The following is a 21916-nucleotide window of genomic DNA, read 5'->3' on the forward strand; positions in this document are numbered from 1 at the left end:
AGAAAGTCAGCTCCCACTCCTACCTCATCTCCTCTCCTTCTCTTCTTGGTGGAGTTGTAGCAAGGTCTGAGAGGAAATCGCTCTGTATGAACCAAAGCTGAGTGCCAAAACAGCCACACCCTCCGCATACCCAGTTTCTCAACTTAAAAAAAAAAATCTTAAAAAAGAAATGTTATCATACAAACAAGTCTCTCAGGGTAATAAAGTTACAGAGCTCTATCTCTGACGGTTAACAGAGAGAGCCTCTGCCAGTCACCCAATGGACAAAACCAAATACAGTATGAGATGACTTGCAGGGAAAGCTTATCGGCTCAGTCATCAATCAAACTGCTGAACCCATTCCAAGTCCATAAAGAAGAGCCTGATGTGAGGATTTTCTTTCTCTCTCTCCCCAAAGGAACTATAACTATGACTCACTCTTCCTCTTGCAAGAATTTTCTTAACCCAACAAGTTAGTAAGCATTCAACTATATACAAACCCTATACTACCTTTCACTGCACTGATTTTTCCATCTTCAAATTAACATCTATTTGTGTACACTTATTAAATACCTGTCACATTTAGTGTACAATTCTGGGGAGAGCTGACCTTCTAGGGTTCAGGGAAAGGAAAGGGACCATGGGATAAAGAAAAATACTTGAGAATAGATTCTTATTCTCTCTTCCTACTTTATAAATGTCTCTCAAAGTAGAATATGAGAAATCACAGTCTCAGATAGGTTTACATAGAAGCACAAACTTAAGAGCTTTCCATTTTCTTTTGATACACCAACTGCTGATGTCTCTGAATTTACAACAGTGGTAGATCAGCAAAGTTGGGCAAACAGCAAAAAGAAATCTGCTTCTCTCCTGGGCCCCTCTCTATGCTTAAAGCACACCCCAAGTGCACTGGAAAGAGGCCATTAATAAGATGCCTCTTCTCTTTTTTTCAGTTCCTGCTCTTATCATGGATCCATAAGATGATCTGCTGTCTGACAATGGTACACATCAACAATAGTGTCACAATAAAGTTTAAGTGCAGCCAAGCACTAGTGGTTCATGTCTGTAATGTAGGAGGCTGAGATCTGAACAAGGTTTGAAGCCAGCCAGGAAAGCCCATGAGATCCATGTATATATGGTGTGTGTATGTATGTATGTATATATGTATGTCATGAGGCTTGGACTCAGCCTGAGCATTGTCCCTGAGCACTTTTGCTCAAGGCTAACACTCTATCACTGGTTGTCCGTTGGTTAACTGGAGATAAGACTCTCATGGACTTTCCTGCCCAGGCTGGCATGAACCATGATCCTCAGAGCTCTCCCACCTGAGTAGCTAGGATTGCAGGTGTGAGCCACTGGCACCCAGCTCCATGAGACTATTATCTCCAATTAACCACTAAAAAGCCAGAAGTAGAGCTGTGGTACAAGGGGTAGAACACTTCCCTTTAGTGAAAAAGCTAAAGGACAAGCATTTAGGACCTGAGTTCAAGCCCCAGTATTAGTACACATTCATTCACACACACATAAATTTCAAGTATCTAACTACTGTCTGTATCTTAATTTTATTGTTCTTTATCTTTTCGGCTTTTGAGCACAGATCTCTCTGTACAGCTCAGTGTGGCCTTGAACTCTCATCCTTCTTCCTCCTACCTCTCAGGTACTGGGATTATAGGCTTACATCTCCAAACCTGGCTTAAATAAATTTTATATACAAGTCTCTCAAGAAGACTGTCCAATAGAAAAATAGGTTTAGAAAATGGAGCTGGAATTTAGGAAAGAGGTTTTGTGAAGCATATTTCATAAAGGCTTTTGATTTCAGGTCATATTCTAAGGTGTCTTAGAGGAGTACCCCATTTCTAGTCCTTAAATTTGGCCTACTTTTCTCTAGCACAAGAAATCCTTTATGCTTAACAAAAGACCCCAAGCATTCCACTTTCAAAACTCAGTGCCCTGAGAACTCTGGAAAACCAGAGAGAAACTCGATAGCTGAGAATACAGGGAGAGAATTCAGTGCTCACTATTGATTTTTAGGTTATGCTTGTTCACTCATTTTTTAAGGAACCATGCAACCAACTGCTGTATGCTGATGCCGTGTATGATAAAAGAAAAGGAAAGTGTGTGTGTGTGTGTGTGTGTGTGTGTGTGTGTGTGTGTGCTGGGACTCAAACTCAGGGCCTGGCACTATTGATTTTTAGGTTATGCTTGTTCACTCATTTTTTAAGGAACCATGCAACCAACTGCTGTATGCTGATGCCGTGTATGATAAAAGAAAAGGAAAGTGTGTGTGTGTGTGTGTGTGTGTGTGTGTGTGTGTGTGTGTGTGTGTGTGTGTGTGTGTGTGTGTGTGTGTGTGTGTGTGTGTGTGTGTGTGTGTGTGTGTGTGTGTGTGTGTGTGTGTGTGTGTGTGTGTGTGTGTGTGTGTGTGTGTGTGTGTGTGTGTGTGTGTGTGTGTGTGTGTGTGTGTCCTGGGACTCAAACTCAGGGCCTGGCACTGTTCCTGAGCTTTTTTGCTCAAGGCCAGAGCTTTACCACTTGAGCCACAACTTTACTTCCAGTCTCTTGGTGGTTAAATGAAGAGTCTCATGGACTTTCCTGCCAGGCTACCTTTGAATCATGATCTCAGCCTAAGCCTCCTAAGTAGCAAGAATTGCAAGCATGAACACCAGTACCCAGCCTGTCAATGCCACACCCCACTAATAGCAAGAAATGCTTTTGTGAAAGGTTCTCTAAGGAATTTCAGCCCAAAGGTACTGTAGGTTTAGCATTCATGAGGCAGTGGCATTCAATGCCCAGAACCACACACAGAAAAAAAGAAGGAAAGAGAAAGAGAAAGAGAAAGTAAGAAAGAAAGAGAGAAACAGAAACAGAAACAGAGAAAGAAAGGAAAAAGAAAGGAGAGCAAAGAAGGGACAAAGAAAAGATAAAAAAGAATTCTAGAACATTAATTTTATAAACAATCTATGAAATCAATAACACAAAGTCACTGGAAGAGTTACATAATTACATATTCTCTCATGTTCCACAGCTTGTCACTAAAGGCCCTAATTGAAATCCTGAAACTGGGATTGAGGCCAATTTTGGGATATTTTTTTTTCTCCTGAAGGCTTTCAAAGCTCCATATCTCTAGACCTTGCCCCTCCCAAGGACGGGTTCCAGGACCTAGAGAAATTTCCAGAATCTCATAAAGAGAGGAAGTAAAAACACTGCCTTACAAAGAAAGCCCACTTTCCCAGGCTCTGAACAGAGCCTTGCTGGACTCTCCGTTCTTGCCTTACAGCTCTTAATGTAGCTTGCTTCTGGTCACCTGAAACATTGCTTTTAACATTTCACTGCTTTACTTATAAAATCTTCCTTGTTAAGTTTTTGGGTGATTTTGTTAAGACTCCCCCTTTCTGCTTACACTAAGAATCGCCCGGATCCATCTTGTACTGGAACCAGGTTGGTTTCCTCCCAGTTCACTGCCACCCCAAATTTTACCTCTCCATCCCGTCCAAACTGTACAATTGAAAGACTACCTCCACCCCTCAAGCCACTCCAAACCTACTTTGTCTCTATCCTCCAAGGGCAAAGATCAACAATGTCCAGTGTGCTATTTAAGCCTATGGCTTGCACTGATTCTTGTGTTCCAACCCGGCTGCAGTGCCTGCATGATCCTGTCTGTCTCACTCCTACATGGCAAAGGCATTTCACACCCATGTGCAGAGGCACCGCCTGCCTACTCAAGGATACCACTGGCATTACTCTCTTCAATTTCAGAAGCCTGGGGATATATCAAGCTTTGTTATCAGCAATTAATTTGCACATAAACAGGGAGAAGTAATTCTGATAGTTGTTTGAAGAGGCATGAGACTACTATTTGCATAGCATATCCAGATGCCTTTCGGGCAGGTAAGGAAGATGAGGTTCCAGAGTAATTCTCAGGCAGGATAAATAAAAGCATGCACTGAGCTGGATCCTGATGGCTCACACTTGTAATCCTAGCTACTCAGGAGGCTGAGATCTGAGGATCACAGTTTGAAGTCAGCCGGGGCAGGAGAGTCCATGAGACTCTTATGTCTAATTAAAAAAGATGGAAGTGGAGCTATGGCTATCATGGTAGAGTACTAGCTTTAAACAAAGAAGCTTAGGGACAAATGCTTAGGCTCTAAATTCAAGCACCATGACTGGCACACACACAAGAAAGCAAAAGGTGACAATTCTTCAGGAAAATAGCCTTTCCCTACCTCCCCTGACCCTGGGCCCATCTTTTGAGAACATCATGCTTTTTACAATGAAGAGCTAAAATAGTAACAACAGGGGTGTTAGTAAGAGACCACCTGGCAGCCAGGAGCAACATCCAAATAAGCCATATACATAAGTGGCCTTGGAAACAGAAAAGTATCAGAGCAAGACAACCATCCTCTTACAGACCACAGAAGGCACTGAAGAATCTGGTAGGAAAGGAGATTTGATATGATTAAACCATACACTGGAAATAATTTTATGTTCATATGGATGAATTTTATAGTATGTAAATTACTCCTTGATAAGTTTAGAAAAAACAGATAACTTGAGTGGAGTATTTGCACTTGGAGAAGCACCAACAGTCCAGAGGGATGGAGCACTCTCAGATTTTTATTGGAGATTTCAAGACAAAACATACAAATCCTCTGGCTTGAAAGTAGGAATTTCTCCTGCTAGTAACACCATAAACAATATAGACCACAAAAACCTTTGAAATAACAGCCTTTCTGCAACACCTACACAGTGGGGAGGGGAAGAGGAAAAAGAGTGACCAATGGGTACCAAGTCACAGTCACACAAGAACAAGAAGTTCTGGTTTAGGACACAGTGAGCACAGATATTAGTGTGCTGCACATTTCAAAAAAAAAAAAAGTGAGACCGATTTTGAAAGTTGATACCATAAAGAAATGATACACGTCTGAGAAGATACATTTGTCCTGATTTGAACATTGTAAAATGTTCACATGTAACAAAACATGACATGGTACCCCATTCATATGTATAATCTTTGTTTTTAAGTATCAGTTTAAAAATTCTTTTAAATACAAACACCTACAATTTTTTTTTAAAAAATCAAGCCATGTGAGACTACTAAAATAAACCCAGCTAGTGGGGCTGGGTTCTGGGAAATAAGTGGGAGGGAATGGAGGTGGAAAGAACAACAAATTTAAGACCTGTGACAGTGGAAGCAAGTCCTACTGCTGAAAGAAGGGAAGTTCCAGGAACCCTCACTATTGGCCAAGATGCTTAGCTCACTGTCCCTGGGGTATAAGGTCTGCTTTGGCATCAGTTCTTCCAAAAGAGGCTAAAGGACATTTTTCCTTTAATAGCAAGTGAGAGAAGTCAAAGAGAGCCAACAGAGAAGTAAAAGACAACTTAATCCAATGCAGGGAAGGAAAGGAAGTTGCTGAGAGCTGGGGAGAAGGACCCAAATCAGAAGTTCAGGACAGTTTTAAAATTAACATTAGGACAACTTGAAATTATTATTTTAAAATTTATCACACAAAGCCGGCACCAGTGGCTCACACCTGTAATCCTAGCTACTCAGGAGGCTGAGATCTGGAAATCGTGGTTCAAAGCCAGCCCAGGCAGGAAAATCCACTGGACTTTTTTTTTTTTGGTCAGTTGTGGGGCTTGAACTCTGGGTCTGGACGCTGTTCCTCAGCTCAAGGCTAGCTGCTCTAACACTTGAGCCTCAGCACCACTTCTGCTTTGTGAGTGGTTTATTGGAGATAAGAGTCTCACAGGCAGGAAAGTCCAAGCAGACTCTGAATCATGATCCTCAGATCTCATCCTCCTGAGTAGCTAGGATTACAGGCATGAGCCACTGATGCATGGCTGCGGAACTATTTTTGTCCCTCCATTTGTTCATCTGTAAAATGAAAACACTTAAAGAGTACTTCTACTGCACAGGGTTTATATATTAACTTATTAAATGAAGTAAATGTATAGTTAACATGTCCTAATACAGATAAAGTGATAGAAACAAAGCTAATAATGTCATGATCTTCAGAGTGTTTTGTTTTGTTTTGTGGTACTGGGGATTGAACTCAGCTTTGTGCTTGCCTAGCAAGTGCTCTACAACTACAGCCATGTTCCCAGCCCCCTCAAAGTTCATTTTTAAGGGATGCTTCATTAGTCCAGAAATCCGACAGAGGTTGGGTGACAAAGATAAAGATTAAAAGAGATACAGAAAAGTAAATGATATACATAAAACATCAGAAGAGGGCTATCAATCAACATTCCACCCAAACTTGTACCAACATTTATTTTATCACACCATAATTATTTGTGTAAATACCTATCTTTGTTTTGGAACACAAATGCTTCAAGATTAGGGACTAACTTTTACACTATCAGTCCAAAAAACAGTGCCTAAAACACGATGAATCCTAAATTACTGTAAAATAATCAGGGGAAGGTATTCTGTAAGCTTTCAGATTAAGGTTGGGAATACCTGTTTTTACCATATCTTAATTTTGGGTAGAGACAATAAATTAATCTGTTTTTCCTCTTAAAATAGCTAATTTACTATAAACTTGCTCTACTTTCTATAAACTTAGAAATTTCCAAATGCTAAAACAAATGTTAGTAACTTACTTTAAATATTGTTTTAGATAGCCTGTCATGGCTTCAAGTTAACCATAAAAAGTCAAAAGGCCAGGCAGTTATAGCAATATACAGATATTAGATGTTTTAGCTGTTGAGCTACTTGATGCAATTCAGGGATGGATGGAAGGAAGGAAGGAAGGAAGGAAGGAAGGAAGGAAGGAAGGAAGGAAGGAAGGAAGGAAGGAAGGAAGGAAGGAAGGAAGGCAGGGAAGGAGGGAGGGAGGGAGGGAGGGAGGGAGGGAGGGAGGGAGGGAGGGAGGGAGGGAGGGAGGGAAAGGTAAAGCACATATGTGGTCTCTTTCTTCTACATGCTCTTCCTTCTGGCCTTAGGTACCAAAACAAGTACGTTTTGGATAATCAAACCCAAACTCCTCATCCTGAACTACTCTTACTCCAGCTCCTATGAAATATACAGCCTTAGTAAGCACTCAACATCCCAAATGCCTGGGCACCAGTAGCTCACGCCTGTAATCCTAGCTACTAAGGAGGCTGAGATCTGAGGACTGCAGCTCAAAGCCAGCCTGGGAAGGAAAGTCTGTGAGACTCTTATCTCCAATTGACCATCAGAACAACAGAAGTGGTGCTGTGACTCAAGTGGTAGAGCACTCACCTTAAGCTGAAGAGTTCAGGGACAACACTCAGGCCCAGAGTTCAAGCCCCACACAGACAATGAAACGAAACAAAACAAACAACAACAACAACAAAACTACCACAGCCATCAAAGCTGTTTGGGACAAAGAACATCCCCAACCCAAGCATTATGGGTCCCACTCTTACACTTCCTTCTCCAGGATTTGGAAAGCTGGAAGATAAAAATCTAACAAATTATGTCATCAAATCTAAAAGTAGCCTGGTAACATTTCAACTGAAGGTAGAGGAGAAACCTTGGCCATGAAAAAGCAGAAAATAGCACTGTACAGGGAAGAGAACAGAAAGCTGGTCAGGGATGGGGTGGTGCAGATGCTAGCCTCAGGCACATGATTAAAGAGGACTGCAAAAACTTCAGTAATCAAGAGAAATTACGTTGTTACTTCAGATCATCTTTTAACATCAAAACTGACACTCTAGCATGGAGTAGAGGCTTGGAAAGAAGCCAAAGAGAATTCAGGCAAGCCAGGGGGTAGGGCACTTACAAGTGCCTGTCCTGGGTTCTACCTATATAATTCATTTCAGAGAGCTCAGTGGCTTTACAGCAAAAACCCACTATAACTCCCAACCCCAACGCCACAGCAAGCTAGCTGTGGTGGGTTTGTGATCCCTCAAGCCCCAGAACCTTGACTAATGCACTCTATTTAGGAAAATAGAGCATGCGCAAAAAGCTATTTTTAAAAAATCAAGGCAATATATAATTAGCTCCCAAAAGGATGGGTCTAACAATTAGTGCTACCAAAATTCAGAGATCACCGTGGGTGGTCCGAAAAAGATAGGCTAGGCTAGATTGATGAGGAAGATCACACACACACACACACACACACACACACACACACACACACACACACACACACACACACACACACACACACACACACACACACACACACACACACACACACACACACACGCTAGGCTAGATTGATGAGGAAGATCACACACACACACACACACACACACACACACAGCGTGCGCAAAGAGATCAAAGCTGACTAAAATAAGGGTGAGGGCTGGGAAGGTGGCTCAGTGGTAGAGTGCTTGCCTTGCATGCATAAGGCCCTGGGTTCTATTCCTCAGCACCACAGAAGCAGAAAAAGCTGGAAGTGGCTCAAGTGGTAGAGCGCTAGCCTTGCGCTAAAGAGCTGAGGGACAGTGCACAGGCCCAGAGTTCAGGCCCCACAACCAACAAAAATAAAATAAGGGAAGTGGCACTGTGGCTCAAGCAGTAGAGCGCTTGCATTGAGCTGAAGAGTGCAGGGACAGTGCCCAACCCCAGAGTTCAAGCCCCACAACCGACCAAAAAATAAATTAATTAATTAATTAATTAAAAAATAAATTAAGGATGAGAGTGAAAGAAGAAAAGTAAAGGGAATGGGGTGTGATATTTGCCTACCCTGTATTACAGCCAAAAAAAAAAAAAAAAAATCAGCACATCTTCAAGCTTTTCTGCATCCAGTCCAGAGATCACATCATTCCATTACACCTGAAATATCCTTTCCCCTTCGTGATCAAACCTGTTTATATTGTTCAAGAGTCACTTCTTTGATGAGCCTTCTGTTCTACACAAAGGACATGCAAACAAGAACTAAGGTGTTAGCAGTGGGAATAGCAAAGGGAAGGATGGAGACAGGAGGCGGCAGAGAGAGATTGAATGTGGTTTCTGAGGCAGGAGGGACAGCTAAGAGGCTGAATTCAGTGACAGGAACTGTTCTCTGGAGTATACCAAACCACCCCCAGGAATCCACTTGGGATATCTGACCATATCCTTCAAGGAAATTAAGATCCTTTGACAAGGAGCTGCACCAGAGGCCTTACAAATGCTAAAGCATCTGTGCATTTCTATGTAGGGTTCTGAGATTTTTCTCCAATAAACTGTAGGTATTGGGGGGGGGGGCCGGGGGGGGGGGGAAGCAGAAAACAAGAAGCTGGCTACAAAATAATCACTTACTGATATGTCCCAAATTAGGCCTTTCTCTCTCACCCGACTAGATCTGGTATCCCAGTGCTCATAGCAGGTCCACTGAAGAGGAAAGGGTGGGGTGTCTTTAAGAACTCTGGGTTAAGAGGCCATCATGACTGAAAACAAGTTCTAGAGTTGTATGATGCTTGACCAGGGTGAGCTTGACATGACACACCGGCGTGAGGAGCCCCAGCTCCCTTTGCTGGGATCATGTCAAGGGAATACCCCTTTATGAATCCTCAGCTCAAGTTTTGACACCACACCCAAGAAACTATTTTATTGTTTATTATTTTCCAGGCGGAAATGTGTCAGTGTGTAATTATTAGTTCTAATATCCTGCTTAAAAGAATTGTTATGCAATAGGTGAAGAAGGTATATGATACAATCCTACCTTCAAATCTATGTATCAATTAATATAGTCCTACTAGACAGCTGCTACAAAGTAAACAAACAAACAAACACGTGAAAGCTTTGGAAAATGGACTTGTCTTGTTAGGTATCAGGACAATATTAATCAATTCAACTCATTAGTCTGGCCCACCTTGATTCCATTTTCTCACCCTTCAGGAACTGTGTTCCCTGGCATGTACTTGCAATGATATTACAGCTTTAAATATAACTGAATAGAAAACTGTAAAGGGGGCTGGGAAGGTAGCTCTGTGGTACAGTGCTTGCCTTACATCCATGAAGCCCTGGGTTCAATTCCTCAGCACCACATAAGCAGAAAAAACTGGAAGTGGCACTGTGGCTCAAGTGGTAGAGCACTAGCCTTGAACTGAAGAGCTGAGGGACAGTGCCCAGGCCCAGAGTTCAGGCCCCACGACCGACCCCCCCCAAAAAAAAAAAAAAAAAACTGTAAAGAGTTAGCACTGTGTATCGTTTGTCTTCATGTGTTCGTGAACCTTTCTTAGTGAGTGGATATACGAATCTGAGTATGTAAATGTGAGCCCTGAGTATAGGTCATGTGATGCACAGCTAGGGAAGAAGCCTGACAATATTTCAGAAAGTTTCAACACAAATTATTCAGAATACAAGACTGGAAGAAGCCAGTCACAAAAGACCATATGATATATGTGAAATCTCCAGAACAGGCAGATTCATAAAAATAGTACATTACTGGTTGCACAGGGTTGGGAGGAAGTAAGTAGTGACTGATAGTTAGGTAAGGGGTTTCTTTACAGTGTGATGAAAATGTTCTAAAGTAGATTGTGGCAATGATCGTACAACTCTACAGATACTAAAATCCACCAAAACAAAGTCTAAATGGATGAAATGTACAGCACACAAAGATTAATGAAGTTGTTAAACTATTAGAGAGAAGATACATGAGAAATGAATAAGAAAATCAAAGTTGTCTGGCATTTTCCACAGAAGGGTAACCTTGTCTTTGAAAAACTTGGCTCATTTCTGCTTTTATTTTAGTTAAATGGTGGGAGTCAGGATTCCTCCCACCCCCTCACCAAATCTGTTCATCTTTTTTCTCCATCCAGTCTTTTTTGTGTTAATTATTAAGAAGGGTGGTTCCCATAAAGGAGAAAGCAGTCACTAGTTACTACTCAATTTCTGAACAAAAAATAATATACCGCTATGATCATAATCATATCAAAGTATGTATCACAATCATATCAAAGTATGTATGTGAGTGAATAAGGCCTGGAAGGGAATGAGACAAATGAAAATAATTACATTAGAGTAATGATATTGGGGTGACATCCTTCTAAAAATAGTATTTTGTTGTGTTTTTAGTAAATAAGACATAGAAGAAAAAGACAACAACCCTATCTCCTTAGAAATTATTCTAAAACGTATTCAGGAACTGAAGGTCCCAAAGGTTTGGAATGGACAGGATAAAAATATAGAAACTAAAACACAAGCCAAGTATGAGTGGCTCACACTTATAATCCTAACTACTTAGGAAGCCAAGATCTGAGAATTGTGGTTCAAAGCCAGCATGGGCAGAAAAGTCTGTAAGACCCATCTCCAATTAACCACCAAAAAGCCAAAAGTGGAGCTGTGGCTAAAGTTGGTAGAGTGTTAGTCTTGAGTAGAAAAAGCTAAGGGACAACACCCAAACCCTGAATTCAAACTTGGTACTGGCATAAAACAACAACAAGGAAAAAAACATGTTTCATGTGTTTACATCTATTCCAACCAGGCTAAAAAACAAGTCCTAAGCTTGCTCTAGTAGAGGCTTCAGTGGACAGAGGCTCTTTGGATTTACTCCTCCAAATCTGTCTTAATTATAAGACAAGGTGCAAAGGCAGCTAAATTGACTCTATTAACTCAGATGCAGAAAAGCTATTTCAAATGCAAATTTATAATCAGCATTCTTCCATTAGAAAACACCTGACAGTATGCTCAGGATCAGGAAGATATGCACGTAAGTGTTCTTTTAGGATCCTGGGTCTATTCTTAAGAAGTTGACAGGGCTAGGAATGTGGCTCAGTGGTAAGTGCTTGCCTTGCATGCATAAGGCCCTGGGTTCGATTCCTCAGCACCACATAAGCAAAAAGAAAAAAGCCAGAAGTGGTGCTGTGGCTCAAGTGCAAGAGCGCTAGCCTTGAGCTGAAGAGCTGAAAGACAGCACCCAGGCCGAGTTCAGGCCCCACAACCGGACCCAAAAAAAAAAGAAGAAGTTGACAATATGATGGTAGCTGAGATCTGAGGATGGTGGTTTGAGCCTGGGCAGGAAAAGTCTGTGAAATTCTTACCTCCAATTCACCACCAAAAAGCTACAAGAAGAGGGTGTGGCTAAACTGGTAGAGTGCCAGCCTAAGCAAAGAAAGCCACAAGCAGAGCTTGAGCAAAAAAAAAAAAAAAAGCCAGAAGTAGAGCTGTGGCTCAAGTTGTAGAGTGTTAGCCTTGAGCAAAAAGAGCTCAGGAATAGTGCCCAGGCACTCAGTTTAAGCCCCAAGGTTGGTACACACATGCACACACACAAAAGAATGACTCCCTGAAAAAAAGAAGGCAAAAGATTTGGGCAAACACACGGCAAAAGAAAACACTGTATAGGGGCTGGGAAGGTGGCTCAGTGGTAGAGCGCTTGCTTCTCATGCATGAGGCCATGGGTTCAATTCCTCAGCATCACATAAGCAGAAAAAGCTGGAAGTGGCGCTGTGGCTCAAGTGGTAGAGCGCTAGCCTTGAGCTGAAGAGCTCAGGGACAGCGGCCAGACCCAGAGTTCAGGCCCCATGACTGACAAAAAAAAAAAAAAAAAAAACAAAACAAAAAAAAAATGTATAGTCAATTAGCACATGATAAAACACTCAACGTTCGCTTTTTTTTTTTTTTGTCGGTTGTGGGGCTTTATCTCTGGCATGGGCACTGTCTCTGCACTCTTCAGCTCAAGGCAAGTGCTCTACCACTTGAGCTACAGCTCCACTTCTGGTTTTCTGAGTGGTTTATTGGAGGTTAAGCATCTCACAGACTTTCCTGCCCCGGCTGGCTTTGAACCGTGATCTTCAGATCTCAACCTCCTGAGTAGCTAGGATTGAAGGTGTGAGCCACTAGTACCCAGCTCAGCATTCTTATCAGGAAAAATAGAAATTATAACCATAATGAAGAACCACTAGACATCTTCTTGATACAAGTTAGTAGAAAAGCTACCAATCAGGGAAAATCAGATCTACCTATACAGTTTGCAGGTGGCAAGATAAACTGATATATCAAAACCTGAAATAGGGGCAGGGGCTACAAAAGAAGAGGAAGAATAAAAGAGGAAATTAGTACAGGACAGTACATCATTGGTGTCACAATCTTACAGGAAAAAGAAAGGAGACACAGTCAGAAAGCCATCCAATTCTCACCAACCCGAGGCCAACCTCTGTAACAAGGAAGACAGTGGAAGAGAGCCAATATGACAGACATTGGCTACACAGCCATCTTCCAAATGACATGTCTATGTTACATGTTGTATTTCTTTTATGGGTTGTTGTTTTGGGTTTTTTTTGCCAGTCCTGGAGCTTCAACTCAAGGCCTGGGCACTGTCCCTGAGCTTCTTTTGCTCAAGGCTAGCACTCTACCATTGAACCACAGTGCCACTTCTGGCTTTTTCTGTTTATGTAGTACTAAGGAATCGAACCCAGGGTTTCATACATGCTAGGCAAGCACTCTACCAAAACCACATTCCTAGCCCAACCTGCTATATTTCTAATGAACTTTTTCTAACGTCTTTATTATGATCACATCTTCTCTCAATTCTTCTCTTCCCAGACCCAAGGGCTGAGCTTGCTTGTTTAGCTGCCCTAAACATTCTGGTAACACTCTAGTATGATTGAATAAAAAGACTGGGCTGCCAGCATGCATCTGTAGTCCCAGATGCTCCTCCTATAGAGTCCCAACATTAGTTGACCCTGAGACTTCCAGAGGGAAGGAGAAGGCTAAAGGGAGAAAAAGAGAGAGAGGGGCTGGGAATGTGGCTTAGTGGTAGAGCGCTTGCCTCACATGCCTAGCATGCATGAAGCTCTGAGTTTGATTCCCCAGTACTGTAGAAACAGAAAAAGCCAGAAGTGGCGCTCTGACTCAAGTGGTAGAGTACTAGCCTTGAGCAAAAAAAGCTCAGGGACAGTGCCCAGGCCCTGAGTTCAAGCCCTAGGACTGGCAAAAAAAAAAGAAAGAAAGAAGAGGGAGAGAAAAGGAGAGAGGGAGGGAAAGAAGGAAGGAGGCAAAGAGGAAGACATGCTAAGATGGGCAGAGTAGCATTCCACTTCCCAACAGGCTTAATGATTTTGCTTCAAGTGAAACTCTCCAAGATCACACATGTGCTCTCAATTATACACTTCTATTGCTTCATTACTGTAAAAATACTTTTTTAAAAAACCTTCATGGATGCCAGACAGAGATAAACAGGGGTTCATAAATTTCATATTTCCTAGGCAGCAAATTGGATTTGACTCTTTACAATTTTAATATATGCCTAACAGACTAATGGACTGATATGAATTCAAAAGGATTTTGGTTTCTATACCACTTTTCTATCAACATGATGTTATACTTGTGATTTTAGAAAGGATCTGACACAGGACTAATACACTATATAAATCAAAGGTCAAAAAGAAGACCAATGAGACCAGGCCTGACAGTGTTCAGGTTACTATTACAACTACAGAATAATGCCCTCCTCAACTATGAGAAAGCTCATATGCCAACAGTGGTGACTCACAACTGTAATCCTAGCTACTCAGGAGGCTGAGATCTAAGGATCATGGTTCAAAGCCAGCCCAGGCAGAAAAGTCCATGAGACCTTTATCTCCAATTACCACCAAAAAGCCAGAAGTAGAGCTGTGGCTCAAATGGCAGAGCACTATCTTTGGGTGAAAGAGCCAAGCAAAAGCACAAGGCTCTGAGCTTAAGCACTAGTACTGGAACGAACACACACACACACACACACACACACACACACACACACACACACACACACACACACACACACACACACACACACACACACACACACACACACACACACACACACACACACACACACACACACACACACACACACACACACACACACACAGAAAAACTTTGCTGAGTGCCAATGGTTCATGCGTGTAATCCTAGCTATTCAGGAGGTTGAGATCTGAGGACCATGGTTCAAAGGTAGCTCAGAGGGAAAAAAGCCTATAAGAACTCTTAACTTGGGCTGGGAAGTTGGCTCAGTGGTAGAACACTTGCCTTGCATGCCTGATGCCCTGGGTTTGATTCCTCAGCACCACATAAGCAAAAAGAAAGAAAAAAGCTGGAAGTGGTGCTGTGGCTCAAGTGGTAGAGCACTAGCCTTGAGCTGAAGAGCTGAGGGACAGCGCCCAGGCCCAGAGTTCAGGCCCAACGACTGGACCCCCCCCTCCCCCCAAAAAAGATAAGAATTAAAAAAAAAAAAAAAAAAGGGGGCTGGGAAGGTGGCTCAGTGGTAGAGCGCTTGCCTTGCAAGCCTGAGGCCCTGGGTTCGATTCCTCAGCACCATATAAGGAAAAAAGAAAAAAAAAAAGCCGGAAGTGGCGCTGTGGCTCAAGTGGTAGAGCGCTAGCCTTGAGCTGAAGAGCCGAGGGACAGCGCCCAGGCCCAGAGTTCAGGCCCACAACCGGACCCCCCCCCAAAAAAAAAGAACTCTTAACTCCAATTTACAACCAGAAAACTAGAAGTAGCATTTTGGCTCAAAGTGGTAGAGCGCTAGCCTTGAGCACAAAAGCTCAGGGACAGCACCCTGGCCTGAAATGATCAAAACAAAAAACAAAAAAACCCCAAAACTTTATGAAGGCAACTGTTCATGCTGAAACAGATTTTGAGAAACTGACAATTGTAAAAGTCATGGGTACTTAACTAGTATCATAGTTACGAGCACCAACCTTTAACATTACACATACCTTATGGGTGAAGTAAGATAGCTTGCAGTCCCTTAATCTCAGCTTCTCAGGAAGTGATCACAGTTCAAGGCTAGCCCTGGGTCAAAAAAAAAAAAAAGAGATCCAAATAGGGAAAAATAACTGAAGTGAAAAGGGTGGTTCAAGTGGTAGAGCACCTGTCTAGCAAACAGAAGGTACTGAGTTCAAAACCCTAAAACTGCCAATAAATAAGTAGTAAACACCTTAAAAACATGGCGAAATAATCTCCCTACTCTTGATATACAATATGATGCTAAGTTTAAAAAGTACAATCATTCAGGTTTCACTGAATACACTGAATTATTTCTGTTATACTGAATCTATGTCTTATTTAAGTAAGGTAGTAGCTGAGAATTGAAAAAAAATCTTTTTTTTTTTGGCGGGGGGAGGAAGGGGGATGTCAGTTGTAGGGCTTGAACTCTGGGGCTTGGGCGCTGTCCCTCAGCTCTTCAGCTCAAGGCTAGCGCTCTACCACTTGAGCCACAGCACCACTTCCAGTTTTCTGGTCCTTTACTGGAGATAAGAGTACAGCCTAAGCTGGGTGCTAGTGGCTCACGCCTGTAATCCTAGCTACTCAAGAGGCTGAGATCTGAGGATCGAGGTTCAAAGCCAGCCCGGGCAGGAAAAGTCCGTGAGACTCTCATCTCCAATAAACCACTAGAAAACTGGAAGTGGCGCTGTGGCTCAAGTGGTAGAGTGCTCACTTGAGCTGAAGAGTTCAGGGACAGTGCCCAAACCCAGAGTTCAGGCCCCATGACCGACGAAAGAAAGAAAGAAAGAAAGAAAGAAAGAAAGAAAGAAAGAAAGAAAGAAAGAAAGAAAGAAAGAAAGAAAGAAAGAAAGAAAGAAAGAAAGAAAGAAAGAAAGAAAGAAAGAAAGAAAGAGAAAGAGAAAGAGAGAGAGAGAGAGAGAAAGAGAGAGAGAGAGAAAGAGAGAAAGAGAGAAAGAGGGAAAGAAGGAAAGAGAGAGAGAGAGAGAGAGAAAGAAAGAAAGAAAAGAATACTGCTTGAGCTAGCTTTGAACCTCAATCCTCAGATCTCAGCAACCTGAATAGCTAGGATTACAGGAGTGAGCCACCGGCACCTGGCTAAATAATCTTATTTTTTGATGTTATTTTGTGCTCTGAGGCTGGAACCTGGGCCTGGCTCATGCTAAGCAAGTACTCTAACTACTGAGCTACTATTAAGCTAGCCTGAAAAAAAAAGTTCTTGATTACAATAAAAACAATAATTGTACCTGGATTTGACCTAATCCCATTTGAGTTTGAATTAACTTCAGGTGAAGTGACTAATTATAGAGTAATGTGCTCCAATGGTCTAACATAAAAGATTAAAGAAAATTAAGTGATAGGTCCAGTAGCATCCTGAAGAACATATTTTTGTTCATTCATGCCTAGCACAGTGTTTGGATGATATATATTGCTAAAGAAATGAACTTAAATACACAGGTGTTTTTTTTTTTAAGGGAGGAAGGAAAAAGAAGGAAGGAAAGAATGAAAGGGGGGGGAGGGCAGGCGGGCTAGAAGATGTAGCTGAGTACTTGCCTAGCCGGAAAAAAAAAAATCTAAGGCAGCTAGATAATCGTTAGGTTATCTGGCCATCATACTCATTTTTAAGATGAACTAGAAATCCTGACAGCTGTAAAAGCAACAATGTAAGGTGGGAGGAAGGAAAAACAAATTCAGGCTTGATACTCAGTAGACACTATGTGGAAAATGAACTATTCAACTTGTGAACCAGGGACAGGAGGGGAAAACTGGGGAAAAACAAAGGAAGGGGTGACACTGTCTCAAAATAAATGTATTTGTTAACTGGCTTATGAAATGGTAACCCCTCTGTAAAACACTTTACTAATAACAAAATTTTGTGTGTGTTCCCTCCCCCACAGTGTAACCCCCGCTTTCACTATATTTGATATCAGTATATCATGTGGAGGAGATGGGGACAAACAAATCGTTTAAGGATTCAGGTGGACCTGTTGCAACAATGAGAAGTACAAAATGTCATGTCAAAACCAGCTTTACAATTTCGGTGTGGGGGGGGGAGGGGGGTATAATTGGGTGGGGGGAGGGGGGTAAAATTGGGTGGGGGGAGGGGGGAGGCAGGGAAGGGAAGTGAAGGGTAAACAAAGGAGGAGGCTGCAATGCTTGGTAAGAAATGTATGCATTATTCTGCCCATGTAATTGTAGCCCCTCTGTACAGTATGTTCTCAAATAAAATAAAATACAATTAAAAAAAAAAAAAAAAAAAAAATTTTGTGTGTGTATATATATATATATATATATATATATATATTTTTTTTTTTTTTTTTTTTTTTTTTTTTTTTTTGTCGGTCCTGGGGCTTGAACTCTGGGCCTGGGCGTTGTCCCTCAGCTCTTCAACTCAAGGCGAGCGCTCTACCACTTGAGCTACAGCGCCACTTCCTTGTGTATATATTTTACTTATTTATTTATTTTATTGTCAGTCATAGGGCTTGAACTTTGGGCCTGTACTGTCCCTAAGCTCTTCAGCTCAAGGCTAGCACTCTACCACTTGAGCCACAGCGCCATTTCTAGTTTTCTGGTGGTTAATTGGAGATAAAAGTCTCACAGACTTTCCTGCCTGGGCTGGCTTTGAACCATGATCCTCATATCTCAACCTCCTGAGTAGCTAGGATTACAGGTGTGAGCCACCAGCGCCCAGGTGTGTGTGTGTGTGTGTGTTTTGTCGGTCGTGGGGCTTGAACTCTGGGCGTGGACGCTGTCCCTCAGCTCTTCAGCTCAAGGCGAGCGCTCTACCACTTGAGCTACAGCACCACTTCCGGTTTTCTGGTGGTTTATTGGAGATAGGAGTCTCACGGTCTCTCCTGCCCGGACTGGCTTTGAACCATGATCCTCAGATCTCAGCCTACTGAGTAGCTAGGATTACAGGCGTAAGCCACCGGCGCCCGGCTATGTGTATATATTTTAAAGACAGGTAAAAGAAGCCAGGTTGCTGGTGGCTCACACCTGTAATCCAAGCTACTCAGGATGCTAGGATCTGAGGATCCTGATAGAAGCTAGCCCAGGCAGTAAAGTCCACGACTCTTTTTTTTTTTTTTTGCCGGTCATGCACTTGAACTCTGGGCCTGGGCACTGTCCCTCAGCTCTTCAGCTCAAGGCTAGTGCTCTACCACTGGAGCCACAGCACCACTTCTAGCTTTTTCTGCTTATGTGGTGCTGAGGAATCGAACCCAGGGCCTCATGCATGCAAGGAAGCACTCTACCACTGAGCCACCTTCCCAGCCCAAAGTCCACAACTCTTATTTTCAGCCAACCACCAAAAAAAGTCAGAGTGAAGCTGTCTCAAGTGACAAGAGTTCTTAAGCAAAAAGCCAAGCAAACCAGGTGCCAGTGGCTCATCCCTATAATCCTACCTACTCAAGAAGCTGAGATCTGAGGATCACTGTTCCTATCAACCTAGGACAGTAAAGGCTGTGAGACCCGTAACTCTGATTAACCACCTAAAAACCAGAAGTGAGGAGGGAGGAAAGAGAGAAAAATCAGGAGGGGGTAACAAATTTGACAAGAAGTGTACTCACTATCTTACCTATGTAACTATAACCCCTCTGTACATCACCCTGACAATAAGATTAAAAAAAAAAAACAAAAAAACAAAAACCAGAAGTGGAGCGTGGCTCAAAGTGGTAGAGCACTAGCTAGCCCTGAGCAAAAATGCTCAGGAGCAGCATCCAGGATTTAAGTCCCACTACCAGGACTCAGGAGCAGCACTCAGAGTTTAAGTCCCACTAACAATAAATAAATAAAATAAAGCCAAGGGGAAACCAAGAGGTTCTGAGTTCAAATCACAGTACTAGCAGCTTGCGTGCACCTGTATGCAAACACAGGCAAACACACACTTACACGCGCGCACGCACACACAAACACACACACACACCCTAGAAGCTACAAGGGCTAGAATATAATGCAACTCACAGTTTAATTCTTTTCATTTCTTTAGAAGAAATATCTTAGAGGGCTGCTTCTAATATCTTAATAACTGTGTGTGTGTTCTTATGAAGAAGTATAGGATTAAGAGAATTTAGAAAGAATAGGGAAGAGTAAATGAGCCTGGGTACACTTAATTTTCTAAATTTTAGTTCTGACAGGCCAGTTAATTCATTTAATCTGCCCTCCCCCAAAAAATTTTAAAAAAGCAAATCTGAAGGGTTCTCAGAAAAAGAAACATGAGTTGCAGAAAAAAACGTCACAGACCAAAAGGAGACTTCACCAAACCCATTTAAATCACCACAGGCTGATTTTCTGATTTCCTGTTTTAAGTATAACCTCCTGGGATAACTTTTACTGCCCGCACACATTTCCAGATGACTTTTGGTGTTAAGAGACGTCAAGGGCAAGTTGTTGGAAATATGAGTCTTGACTAAACATTACAAAAAGGAAAAAAAAAAGGCGGGTGTGTGTGTGTGTGTGTGTGTGTGTGTGGGTGGGAACGGGAGGTCTGGGAGGAAGAGGGGGAGGAAGAGACTGTGGCTGTTTCTCATTTCGATCTGTAATCAGAATTGCAGACTTTTGCTTACCCAGCCCAGTCACGTCCTCAAGACACAAACCAACATACAAACAGCACAGCTGGACGCAGCTGGACGGGCCCGGGGCCCAGGATGTATCCTCAAATCCAAGCCGCCACATCAAACGAGAAAGAAAATTCAGAAAGCAAGCAAGCAAGAAAGAAAAGCCAAAAAACGGCCCAGGCAGGACGGACCAGATTTCAATCACAAAAGCGTGTGCGCTTCAAGTTTCTGGGGTTGTTTTTTTTTTTTTCTTTTTCTTTTTTAAGGTCTTTTTCTTCAACTTTACACTAGGAGAAACCTTTCAAGAGAAGGCGAGAAGGGAGTGATGGTGAGAAAAACCCTTTAAGAGGAGAGTCCCCGGTTGGGGTGGGGTGGGGTAAAGGTGGAGACCCAGTGGGGGGGGGGGTGTCCACGGAACCTCAGGCCTTGGAGGAGCCCCGAGGCCGGTCTCGAACCCAAGGCGACCCCCGGATGGCCCCGTGATTCCAACCATTTGCAGGTTCGCGCGCTTCGACGGGCGGGCGACGCCCCAGCGCACCCCACCACCCCGATCGCGGCGGCGGGCTCGTTCTGAGGCCGCCCCTCCTCCGCAGCGTTCCCCCCCCCCCCAGGTTTCCTGAACCCGGGGGCCTCGTGGAGGTCGGAGACGGGAAACCCCGGCGGCTGCAGGGCAGCGGCCGGCTCGGCCCGTGCAGCTCCCGGCCGCGCCCGCCGCCACACTTCCTGGAAAGCACCGCGGGGCTGAACTTACCTGACTGACGCCCGCCCCCCTCCCGGGGCCGCCACCGACTTCCTTCACTGACCCGCGGGAACTGCCGGCCCCACGCGCCGCAACTCGGTTCCCAGCGGACCGCAGAGCCGGCCTCTTGAGGGAGTTTCCCCGACCCACTCGCCAGCAGCGCCCCCGGCTCGGCTCGTCTACGCCGTCCGTGAGGCTAGTTCTCCGCCCAGCGCCTCCGCCGACACGCGCCTGCGCGCTCCCGACGCGCGCGCGAGGCATCCCGGGAGTTGTAGTCCCAGCGAACGGAGGGCGGAGGAGGTTCCTTGCAGACCAGGTCCTGATATACTACCATAGTGGCAAGACCTTTGGAAGCCACGGACGATGCCAAGCCTTAGAAGACAATGCTTTCTTTCTTTCTTTTTTGTTTTAATTAGCACACAGGAATAGGACAGGAAGGTCTTGTTGTGGTATGTCTTTACATGCATACATACAGCTCTACCACTTAAGCCAGACACATCCCCAGTCCCCAGAGGTGTATTCCATAAGGCTGAGAAATAGAATCATTTTTCAGTACAAGCCAAGGTTGATAACAGTTGTCACTATCAAAGGTCAGACTTCTGAGATGCACTAAATGCAAACTGTGTCCCCTAATTAAAAATACACATAAATTATATAATACACATGTATACTATATATATATAAACACATACATACACACACTCCGTGTGATAGATTTATTCAGTGATAGATTTCTATTTTTACTTGGGCCTTTGTTTAAAAAAAAAAAAAACAAGGGCTGGGAAGGTGGCTCAGTGGTAGAGTGCTTGCCTTGCATGCATGAGGCCCTGGGTTCAATTCCTCAGCACCACATAAGCAAAAAAAAAAAAAAAAAAAAAAGCCGGAAGTGGTGCTGTGGCTCAAGTGGTAGAACGCTAGCCTTGAGCTGAAGAGCTGAGGGACAGCGCCCAAGCCCAGAGTTCAGGCCCCATGACTGGACCCCCCACCCCAAAAAAAAGCAGGGTTTGTATCCTATACCATTGGTTACTAATAGGAGGATAGTGT

At 43.3% G+C, this 21916-nt stretch overlaps 1 protein-coding gene across 2 annotated transcripts in view; it reads right to left on the reverse strand.

The window, feature by feature from the left end:
- Positions 1-21078, reverse strand: part of Tmod3 (tropomodulin 3) — a 56909-nt gene extending 35831 nt beyond the window's left edge. The window contains exons 1-2 of one of the 2 annotated variants that reach the window (XM_069995402.1): positions 20885-21078; positions 15571-15646 (exon numbers count right to left, since the gene is read on the reverse strand). The gene's annotated coding sequence lies outside the window, so the exon portion shown is untranslated. The remainder of the gene's footprint in view (positions 1-15570; positions 15647-20884) is intronic. The other variant, XM_069995403.1, reaches the window with a different exon arrangement.
- Positions 21079-21916: the final 838 nt, after the last annotated feature.

This window comes from Dipodomys merriami, unplaced genomic scaffold (genome assembly GCF_024711535.1).
Source record: "Dipodomys merriami isolate MVZ:Mamm:240054 unplaced genomic scaffold, mDipMer1.0.p SCAF_48, whole genome shotgun sequence".
NCBI classification, from domain to species: domain Eukaryota; kingdom Metazoa; phylum Chordata; class Mammalia; order Rodentia; family Heteromyidae; genus Dipodomys; species Dipodomys merriami.